Source organism: Balaenoptera physalus (assembly GCF_965194825.1).
Source record: "Balaenoptera physalus genome assembly, chromosome: 19".
Taxonomy (NCBI): domain Eukaryota; kingdom Metazoa; phylum Chordata; class Mammalia; order Artiodactyla; family Balaenopteridae; genus Balaenoptera; species Balaenoptera physalus.
The window spans coordinates 67,005,254-67,015,768 of NC_138900.1; the positions used below are offsets into that span (position 1 = coordinate 67,005,254).

Consider the following 10,515-nt stretch of genomic DNA (forward strand, 5'->3'; position numbering starts at 1 on the left):
AAGGTCTGGAGGTCCCTCTCTCACCCAAGGGTAGTGGAGCCAGAGAGGGCCACGATCAGAGCCACTCCAGATGCCAGCGCCGTCACGACGGTGCCTGCAGGACTCCGTGTTGAATGGTTAAAGTGATGGAGGACAACTTCGATGTTTATAATCAACAGTCGAGTGTGGGTCGTTTGGGGGAAAGAACGGGGCAGCCTCTCCCACAACATCAAAATCGCGTGGAGCCTTGAACACCGTTCACCCTCCAGGGTGTTCCCAGCATGACCCTGAGCCCGAGGTCCAGGGCCCGCTGAGGCTGGGGTGCTGGGCTTCCTGCCTTTCTGCTGGGGCCCTTGGGTGGGGGGAGGGTAGTTACGGACAGCAGGGGTTCAGGGCTCCAAGAGGAGACGTCTGCTCCGGACAGAGCCCAAGGCCTGGGTCTGCAGCCGTATTGGGGGCCGGCTCCAACCTAGGGCCCGAGCCGCCTCCACCCTCCAGCGTCCCCTCCGGGGCCCTCAGAACCCCTCCCTCTCACCTGCCCTTTCCTCCTCTGCGGACGGGATGGGGGCTTGTGTAGCTGGAGCTCCGAGACAAGGGCAGGCCTGGGCGCTGTTGGTGTTTTTCCAGAACCGCCGCTCGGCATTCAGAGTGGTGTCTCCCTTCCCCTCTCCGGGAGGCCGGGGCTGGTCCCACCGACACCCCAGCTTCTGCTGTCGGCTGATCTGAGCATCGCTGGGCCGCTGCCCTGGCCTGGCTCTGCCACTGTGTGCCCTTGGGCAAGCCAGTGCCCTTTCTGAGCTGCCACTCCTCATCTGTGAAGTGAGCACACTGGACGAGGTGCCCGCAGAGGTCCTTGTACTGGAGTTCCGAGGCCAAACTGCCCACTGGGTGAACCTGAAGAAAACGCCCCGTCCACCATGGCTTTCCGAGTGGCTTCCATGAAGCCACCGTCCCAGGTCCTCACAGCCCTGCTGCCCTCCACGCCCTGACCAGCCTGCCCCGGACGAGCCGCCTCTTGGCTTTGGGACAGTCGGCTTCGTTCACCCCGGACTCGGCTGCGGGTTTCCCGGGGCTGCTGAGTCCCAGTATCCTCCCTGCACACGGGACCCCGGTGGTCCCTCTAAGCAGGGGAGAAGGACCCTCCAAGGGCCAGGTGAGGGGCAGCCGGAGTGCGCTAGGCTGAGCTTGGTACACTGCTACCCTCAAGGGTGTGAGACGTGTTCCCAGAACGCCTTGCCAGCACACGTTCCTGGACGCGGGCGCTACGTGGAGAGATGGGGAGCCCCAGGGCACGGTCTCTGTACCTCCATGCCTGCCTGCCCCGGCAGCCCCCCCCGCCCTCTGGCTGCTGTGCGCGGAGCATCCCCGAGGCCTCATTTAGAAGCGAGAGCCAGAGGCAGAGAGCGGGCAGCCCCTGCACGGCCCCGGGAGGGGTGTGCGGGTGTGGGGCATGCGTGTGCGTGTGAACGTGCGTGTGCGTGTGTGTGCGTGCGTGCACGTGTGCAAATCAGCGTGTTTGGGCGTGCGTCCGCACGTTTGTGGATGCGCGTGCCTGTGGGCACACGTGTGTGCAGCTGTGTGTGCTGAGGGGGAACTGACCCCGCCCTGCACACCACCCCTGCTGGCCCCCCAGACCTGGAGCCCCAGGTTTGAAGAGGATCCTCCTCCTTGAGGGCTGGGCCCCAGGCCCCCCGATGCGTGTTTCGTCCTGTTCTGTGGCATGGTGTTGAGGGGTCGGGGCGCGCCCCCTTACCGACAGAGGCCGCAGTGCTTCCCGAGGCGCCCGGTGAGGTCGGCAGCAGGGCTGGGCAGACCCGGCCCCTCTCCAGCCTGGGCCGGACCCTGGGCGGGAAGGGGCAGAGAGTGGGGCCTGAGCCACTGCAGCCTGGGCCCACCTCGAGCGGCAGCTGTGCGGAGGGGGCACAGTGCGGCAGTAGGCAGAGGGCAAAAAAGGACATCCCCCAAGCGACTGACAGACGGGCCTCGTGGCAGAGCCTGTGCCAGCCCCCAGCTCGGGGAGGCTTCCAGGCGCAGGCAGCATTGGGGCTGCCCCGGGGAGGAGGGAAGGAGGCATCCAGGGAGGGCCCGGCCCGTGCAGGTGCCTGGGCAGGAGCACGCCTGGCCCGCGGCAACACGGAGGGTGGCAGAGGCGAGCAGGTGCCCGGGAGAGTGGCGGCAGGTGAGGGCAGAGGGCAGAGGGCAGTGGGGTGGGAGGGCCCAGGCAGCCCAGGCGTAGACCTCTCGCAGGTGGGCACTGAAGCAGGCGCTCAGGGACGAGGGTGCAGGATTCCCCGCGGCCCCAGGCAAGCGTGCGTCCCCGGCGTCTTGACCTCCACAGACTGTGCACCTTTCTTCCTCTGAAGTCTCCGGTCTCACTCCTCGGCCCTTGCCTGCTCAGCCTGTGTGGGCCAGTGTGGTCACTCCCATCCTGCAGTTCCGGCACCGAGGCCCCTGGAGAGCTGCTGGTGTCCAGGGGACCAGAGAGCGCCGGCCAGCACAGGTGTCGGGGACGGTCCCTCGCGGGAGTGGTGGCCAGGCGGGGATCCTGCCTTTGATTTCTGGCAGCCCTCCTGATGCCAGCCGGCGGTCAGCAGCGCCAGCAAGCGCATTCCAGATCCACATGGGCCTTTGGGATGCGCCAGGCGAGCCACTGCCACCTGGGGGCTGAGGTCAGGGAGCGGCTTCTTGGGCAGAGCCCAGGCGTGGACAGCCAGCCTCGTCTCCTCCCATGTCCACTCTGCCCCAGACCGTTCTGCACCCCCGGTTCCATCCTGTGCAGCGTCCGCCGGACCCTCCAGGCCCTGCTTGAAATTCCAGGGCTCCCAGCACCCTCAGAGTTAAGGCCCTGGTTCTGCGTCATGTCCAGAGTGAGGGCGTGTGGTGTCGGCAGGTTGTGGGGTTTGTTCTAGGAGGACTCGGCCAAGATGTGGGTCGGGAGCCTTTTCACACCCTCCAAATGTTGGTCTCAGAGGAACACGAGGACGGAGGCGAGTGGCCGGTACCCGGCGCCAGCCCTCGGCGGCTTCTGCGGGCGACAGGTCCTGCCTTTAAGCACGAATCCCAGCCACCCCCGCGGCCGCCTCCCTGTCAATTTCGAAGACATCGTTTTCTCCCCACGTGCTCCTCTTATCTCCCTCCTGTTAAAGGATCTCAAATATGCACCCCGATAAGGCGGAACGCACCCCCGCTTCCCGGCCCCGTCCAACGCCAGCCTCCACTTTCCCCCAAAGTAATTAAGATAAATGCAGCTGATAATTTGCCCGGTATTCTTAAACAGACCCTCGGGCCATATCTCAGATATAATTTTACCTGCAGAGGTTTATCTGAGCGCTCGGGTAACAGATAGTTTTTTAAGCAAAGCGGCAGCTTTTGAAGCGAAAGGAAAAGGGAATATTTGTAAAATAAATGTCAGAACGAGCCGCCGTCACAGCCCCTCAGCTCAGGGTCAGCCAACGGAGACCCCGCGTCGTCCTCGGCTGCACCGCTCCGCTCGCTGCCCGGGATTTGGGGCCGTCACTGGGCTGGCCAGGAAGGGGGCAGGGATGGGCTCAAGGGATGGGCTCAGGGGTACCGAGAGAGCGGGCCGGCGGGGGAGGCTATGGGTGCAGCCGCGAGGGCCGGTGCCCACGGCTGCGCCCCTCACGCTTTTCCAGCCGCGCTAGTCACGGCTGACCGGGAGCGGAGGCCCCTGCCTGGCAGAGCTGGCATGCAGGGCGCCCATCGGGGAGCGGGCCGGCGGGGGAGGCTGGACCAAGCCACAGGCCAGCGCCCAGGGAGGCGCAGCTCAGGAGACTCGGCCAGGATGGGGCGTCAGCGCAGTGGGCGGCCTGGTGCCTCCACTGTGGTGGGGAAGGCAGGGTCTTGCTCCGGGCTCTTCTTCGGACAGGCTGGAGTCCCCTGGGAGCCTCGGTTTCCCCATCTGCACCTGGTCAGGCTGGAGCCGAGTTGCCCGTCACAGCCTGGGCCCACCCAACAGCGCCTACGTCTTGCTTCCTGATGGGCGTCCGGGACGGGGGGCGGGGGTCTGGGGTGGGTGTGTGTGTCCACGGCACCCCTGACCCGCCAGTAAAACCCGCGCTGGCCCACCCCCTCGCCAGCACCGTGCACTCACTGCCCCAGCCTCACCGAGCCTCCCACCCGGGATACCAGTCCCCGACGCTGTGCCAGAGGGACCTCACCCGAGGCCTGGCCACGCCTCGCTGAGGGTCACCTCCTCACAGGGGCCTCTCCGACCCCACGTCCCCGACCCCCTCGGCCAGGCCCCTTTCGCTCCCTTTGCCCCGTTCACGACCAGCTACTGCGAGCTCCGTCCTAACGGGCGTCACGATGCCTGTGCCTGCCCACACCCCTCTGGGGCCCGACCTCCCCTCTCCAAGCCTCTGTTCCCGGCTGTAGGGGGGTGAGCACTGACCTTGCAGGGAGGCCATGAGGTCGAGGCGGTGTCCACCCTGTCCTCTGTGGTCCTTGCTGTTGCCTCGGCGCCGTCCCCTAAAGCTGTGAGCTCCTCGGGGAGGGACGGCTGGTGAAGGAGAGGGGACAGCAGCCTGGGCCTGCCCCTCCCCGTGCCCTCCTCTGCACACCCGTCCTGTCACCCAGCGCCACGCCACACATGGGCGCCGCAGGGCCGAGGCTGGGATAGAGCAGGTACACAGCCCACTCTCTCGACTTCATCCAACCCTGAGCACCTCCAAGGGCACTGGGGGCTGGGGCTTCAGCACACATTTGGGGCAAAGTCAGGACAGGACGAGGGGACGAAAGGGCAGACGCCTCTACCCCACCGGGCCGTGTGGCCTCATTCTCTGGCAGGATGGGAAACGGAAGGCTGGCCCCTGCCGGTTAAGAAGGTACAGCCCCACCCTGCTGAGAAAGCATCATAACAGGAAAATTAAACCCTCCCACGTCTGGGCACGTCAGCAGCAGGGAGGCCGAGGAGGCCGCAGGGCAAGAGCGAGGTGCTGGCCGGGCCCCCAAGCAGCAGTGTCACCGGGTCATGGAAGATGGGGGTCAGGGCGGCCTGAGGGGTAATAAGCTCGAGCCCCTCGTCTAGAGCTGGGGAAACTAAGGCCGGGGGGCCCAGAGCTCTGACCAGACAGGGCCATCTGTGTGCTGAGCTGCCCAGTCCCCCGGTGTGGGGGGAAAGTGCCACCCCAGAGGGCTCCCGAGATCATACCTGCTTCGCAGGTGGACACACACATAACTGGAGGGCTTCTTGGAAGAGGTGGGCTGGAGAGGAGCCTGGAGGAAGAGTGACCACATTCGGAGCAAACATCTGCAGGCTCAGTGCGTGCAGGACCGCGTGAATGATTTGCTGTTCCATCCAACCCCCTGGCCACAGCCCTTTGACACCAGAGCTGTGATCACCCCATTTTGCAGCCAGGAGGTGCCAGAGCCAGGATTCAAGCCCGAGCCCAGCTGACACCACCCCCCTCCACGGTCTCCCTGGAAGTGGGTGAGAATCGGGAAGGTGGAAGAGGAGGGCACGGAGAGGCCCCAGCTGAAACGGGGCAGGTTGAAAGAGGAGGTGAGGGCAGAGGGTCAGGAGCAGAGGCCGGACACTGTACAGGGCCTGGGGTCCATGGGGAGGGAACACCGGAGGGCAGGGGCCCAAGGCCCATGGCGGGACGCCCCTCACCAGGAGCTGCCGCCCACACCCCAGCTGGAGCCAGCCAGCACCACCGCGGGCTTGAGTTACCCAGAGGCTGGGGCCAGGTGGTGTTTCCCAGCGAAAAGGAGACGCCTGAACTCGTGGGGTTCCTGGGGGCAGGCCGGGATCTGGGGGATTGGATCTCCCCTCTTCAAAGGGGCCCCAGGCCTGCTGAAACCCACACCAGCCAGCACCAAGGGGCTTTGCCAAGAGCCTGGGCAGGGGCGGGAACCCGAGACCCGGGCACACGCTGTCCCCAGCCTGCCCCACAGTCTGAGCACCCAGGATGGGCCCTTGTGCCCCCGGTGAGGCAGCCAGCATGGGGTGCTGCCGGCAGAGGGCATCAGGCCCACCATCCTGGGACAGAGGAGAGGGGCTGACGGAGTGGATGAGCTCTGCCCACAGGTCAGCACGTGGAGGCAGGGCCGCCCCAGGGAGGAGAGGGGCCCCGAGGCGGGGACTGAGGTGCAGAGCCACTTTGTCCTGCACGGGGCAAGCGTGGTCCCCGGGGGCCTGCCTCACACCCCTACGTGTTCACTACATGCTGTGTGACTTGGACAAGTCACACAACCTCTCTGAGCCTTCGTTTCCTCATCCATAGTTCCTGTTGACTTTTCACAGCAGAGGCAGAATCAGTCGCTCACCACTGTGTGGCCAACGCCTGGCCCATCGTCCAGCAGAAACGTGGAGATCCCTGAATGAGTGAGTGAGTGAGTGAATGAATGAGTGAGTGAATGAATGAATGAATGAGCAAATGGGAAGCTGCAGGGAAGGCACAGCCCTCCTCAGACCTCGGCCTGCCCACCTCCGGGTAAGGGCACGCGTCCCGCCCTGTGACGCCGGGACTCACTTTAAGGCCTTGGAGTCTCCACATTGTCAGGAGGGATGCAAGTCAGTACAGCCCCCAAGAGTTGTCCCGATAGTTCCGTAGGCTACTGTGTGACACATAGCAGCTTGAAACAATGAACCGTTATACACCGTTTCCGTGGGTTCAGAATTTGGGCGTGTATTCTGTGCGTTAGCCGCGAGTCGCCACGTCCAGCCCCTGTTCAAGGGGAGGGATTTGGGCTCCACCTTTTGGAGGGAGGAGGATGAAAGAATCTGTGGCCAAATGTTAAAACCGCAATAGTGCTTAATTTGACCATCTCTCTCCAAATCACAAACGCGTTTGCCCTTGACGGTGCCAGTTCTTCTTTGGGTTTATCCTGCTGGTCTCACTTACGCGTATTCGTTGCTCTGCTATTTGTAAAGGCCCAAACAGGACAACCTAGCATCCACCCGTCCGGAGGGATCTGGGTATACGAGTAGCCGTTCCGCAGAACATTCCGTAGCTGCGTGTGGGTGGAGCAGTGGACAGGCAGACGTCAGCCAGGCGTCGCTTTATGAGGTTCTGTGGGATTACCTCTAAGATTCACCGTTTAATGCAAAAAGTGCAGTGCGTATAGTAGACTATCTTTTATTGAAGAAAGGGGGGAATGGGAATATTTATTCATATTTTCTGGTATTTGCATCAAGAAACTCTGGAAGGAAACACAAGAAGCTGCCCCGTGTGCTGACCCAGCAGGGCAGCGGAAGAGGGTCCATGGGCCGGGGGAGCCGGGAGGGGGGAGACCTCTCACTGCAGAACTTCAGCCACAGGAACGTGTGATCTATGCACACGAAATACCACGACAAGAAACGTAAGATCACCATCAGCCCAGCGGGAAGGCGACCAGCTGACCCCACCCCTGCAGGGCTCCCCCACCCGCCGGGCCGGGCTGAGCTGCCCGCGGGCCTCCTGTGGTCACCCACCTCCCCGCAGCCCGCGTCGGCTTCCTGGGGCTCCGCCGGCTCCATGTTCTCTCCGGGCCCCGCCCCCCCGGGGCTCGCGGCCAAGCACCAGATTGATGCTGACATGCTTCCCATTTTCTTTGCAGCCAAGAAATCCCCATCCCCGTGGAAGCTGCACGGCGACCCAGCTGAGGGCTGACTCCCAGGTGCGTAGAGGGGGCCGCTGGAGTGGAGGCTGGCGGGCCGCACGCGGCCGGAGCTGCCCCGCCACCGCCCCGCCACCCGTGTCTCCTTCCGTCTCGCTCACTCAGGCAGTAACGGGGGCTCCAAGCTGCCTCCCCGGAGCCACCTCCGGAGCCGAGTGTCAGGGCCGGCACTTGGCTCCGAACCGCAGCCCTGGGCCGGGCTTGTCACCTGACGCTCTGTCCCCTGGCCAGCTCATCAGGCCACTCGGGCCAGACCCCTCCTTTCCTGAGGGGCCTGCAGCACAGCTGATTCAAACCAGCAAATGAGCCTCTTATTCCTGTTTTCAGACCCTGCCCAGCCTTCCGCACAAGCCGCCCTACATCTGCTTTGTGCCCATGAGCAGAACAGGACTCGGGGGGTGACGGGACCTAGCGGTTACGGTATTAACAGGGAAATACGTCGGTTCCCCCCCCCCCACCGTCTGCTAAACACCCCGTGAGGAGCTTGTCCACTGCACTCTCTAGGGGCCAGCATCAGTCCCGGGGCGTGGGTGGAGACCCCGAGCCCAGCGGAGGCGGGGGAGGGGCTGGAGGATCAGGACCAGGGCCATCGGCCTCCCAGGCCCGAGCCCCGCCCACCCATCCCTCTCAGGGGGCACAGTTCGGAGCCTGGACCTGCAGGGCCTCCATGGTGTCTGACAGCTACTTGGGCGTGACCGGCCACCCCCAGAAAGCTCCAGAAGCTGTGGGGAGGCCAAGCCCTGGGCCCTCCCCACTCCTCACACCAGCGCCGGGGCAGTGTGTGTAGGGATGGTGAGGAAGGCCCCTCTCAGGGACCCTTGCACATCCACCCACCTGGCCCCTGGGCTTCACTACCTGGCAAATTCAGGAGCAGAGGCCCCACAGACCAGAGCCCGCCCTTGCTCCTTCCTTGCTCTTTCCTTGCTCCTAGGGAGGGGCGGACACCAGCCCCAAGTGGGTTCAGAGCCCCTGATGCCTGCCACGCAGGAGTCCCCTCCTCTGACCCTCCAGGCCCTGAGTTAAGTCCCACCTAGCATGCAGTAGGTGTTCCCTGCCCACTGCCCCCCATGCCCAGCCTCTTTGGGTCATCCAGGGGCTCTGAGCCAGGGTCAGGTCTCCACAGCTGTGCTGTGTCTGCTCCCCTGGACGCTGGGCATGGGGCAGATGTCCAGAAGCGCCGTGTGAACCTGAACTTGAGAACAAGGGGTCAGCCCCCATATGGGGCCTTTCCACCAGGAGCAGCTAACTCACAGCTGCTGGAACTGAAAGGACTCTTCACACCAGCAGGTCCGACCATCCCCCTCCGCCGATGGAGAAAGGGGGCCAGGAGGTGGGCAGTGCTCCTGGCAGCCAGGCGGCTAGCCCACCACAGCCTGTGACCTCGGCCCTTGAAAGGCAGCAAGGCGATCCCCGAGTCCTGGCTCTGAACGTCTCTGCCTGAAAGAAGCATGAGCCACTGCTGCTTGCAGCTCAGCAGCCAGAAGGAGCCATGTGGCCTGTCCTGCTTGCAGCAGGACACACAGACAGTCCTTCCACAGGGCACAGCGGACTCTTGGGTCATGATGCAGTCTCCCCGCCTTGAGCCCAACGGGGAGCCCTCTGGGCAGAGCCCGGGCTTCTGGCATTCAGAGTGACGAGCGTGCGGGCCCGAGGCCCCAGGTGCCCGAGAGCAGGGGAGGGGCGCCTGGGCTCAGGGCTTCCGCTCCTCCTTAAAAACTCACGCGGGACGGCCCAGGTGACCCCGACAGACCCCAACTCTCATGTGGCTTCAAGCAGTGCGAGGGAGAAGCAGCTCAGCAGCCCGTGCACAGACGGGGACACGGAGGCCCGGGAGGCGCTGGCATCCGGGGGAGCCCCTGCGTGCCAGCGGCCGGCCAGGCTCTGTGCATTGTTGAACCTCAGGACGGCCCTGCGAGGGAGGCTGTTACCATCACTACTCCAAGGGCGTGCAAACCCACTTTCCCCAGCCCTGGGCGCCTACCGTGCGCCAGACTCCAGGCCACGGGCGCGGGCAGAGGAGCAGATGCAGACTCTCCCGCAGGGCCCAGGCTCGGGCGGCAACAGAGCGAGTCGGCAACCCCCGCCCCCGAACAGCACACGTCCCACGAGGGGCTGATCCAGAGTTGGCAGAGGGTCATCTCTGCAACAGCCCCACCCGGGGGCTCCACTGGGATACCCATTTCCCAGGCACACAGCGACTAAGGGACTTGCCCCAGCGGCGTCACAAGGGGCCCGCCCTCCCCTTGGCCCCCACAGCTGTCTCGTGCGGGGGCCGTCCTGGGGGCCCTGGCTGCTGCTGCCCCGACACCGGGCACAGCCCGACCCTGAGCAGGTGTCCGGACCACGTGTGGCCCGGGCGAGCCCGGAGACAGGGCCGTGTGGGGCTGGGAGGAGGTCCCGCAGGAACCCCCAGTGTCCTTCACTAGCCGTGAGGTCTTGGGCGAGTTACCCACCTCCCTGGGCTCCATAATCTCACCCGTAGATCAGCGATGACAGGAGCGCTCCTGACCTCTCGAGCCACTGTGAGGGCCAGGGGAGTGGTTGGGAAGTGCTCGGTGTCCTGGCCCGCGGTGAGGGCCCGGAAGGAGCTCATGCTACTGCTGCCGCCATCATTTATTCATCCAACAGACTCCACCCGCGAGCCCTGCCCCAAGGGCTCTCAGTCCACATATGGAAAGGGAAGCTGAGGACTTGCCCCGGGCAGTGGAGCCCAGAGGAGGGGGGAGGTCTCTACCTAGGATGCCTAGGCGCCCCCAGGCTGATGGGATGGGGAGGATCCAAAGGCTGGGCTGGCCCAGCAGAGGAGGGGGCGGCGGTGGGGCGACGTGGCACCACTGCTGGCCGGCACCGGAACCACGCCCAACCTGGGTCAGGAAGCCTCTGCCACGACCTCAGAGCTGGTGGCCTTAGCACGGG

At 64.7% G+C, this 10,515-nt stretch overlaps 1 protein-coding gene across 7 annotated transcripts in view; it reads left to right on the forward strand.

Moving 5' to 3' along the window:
- The window catches only part of ZNF469 (zinc finger protein 469), a 285,469-nt gene that overhangs the window by 258,858 nt on the left and 16,096 nt on the right, over nt 1–10,515 (forward strand). For all 7 annotated transcript variants that reach the window (XM_082436887.1, XM_082436886.1, XM_082436885.1 and 4 more), the window contains one exon: nt 7,540–7,599. The gene's annotated coding sequence lies outside the window, so the exon portion shown is untranslated. The remainder of the gene's footprint in view (nt 1–7,539; nt 7,600–10,515) is intronic.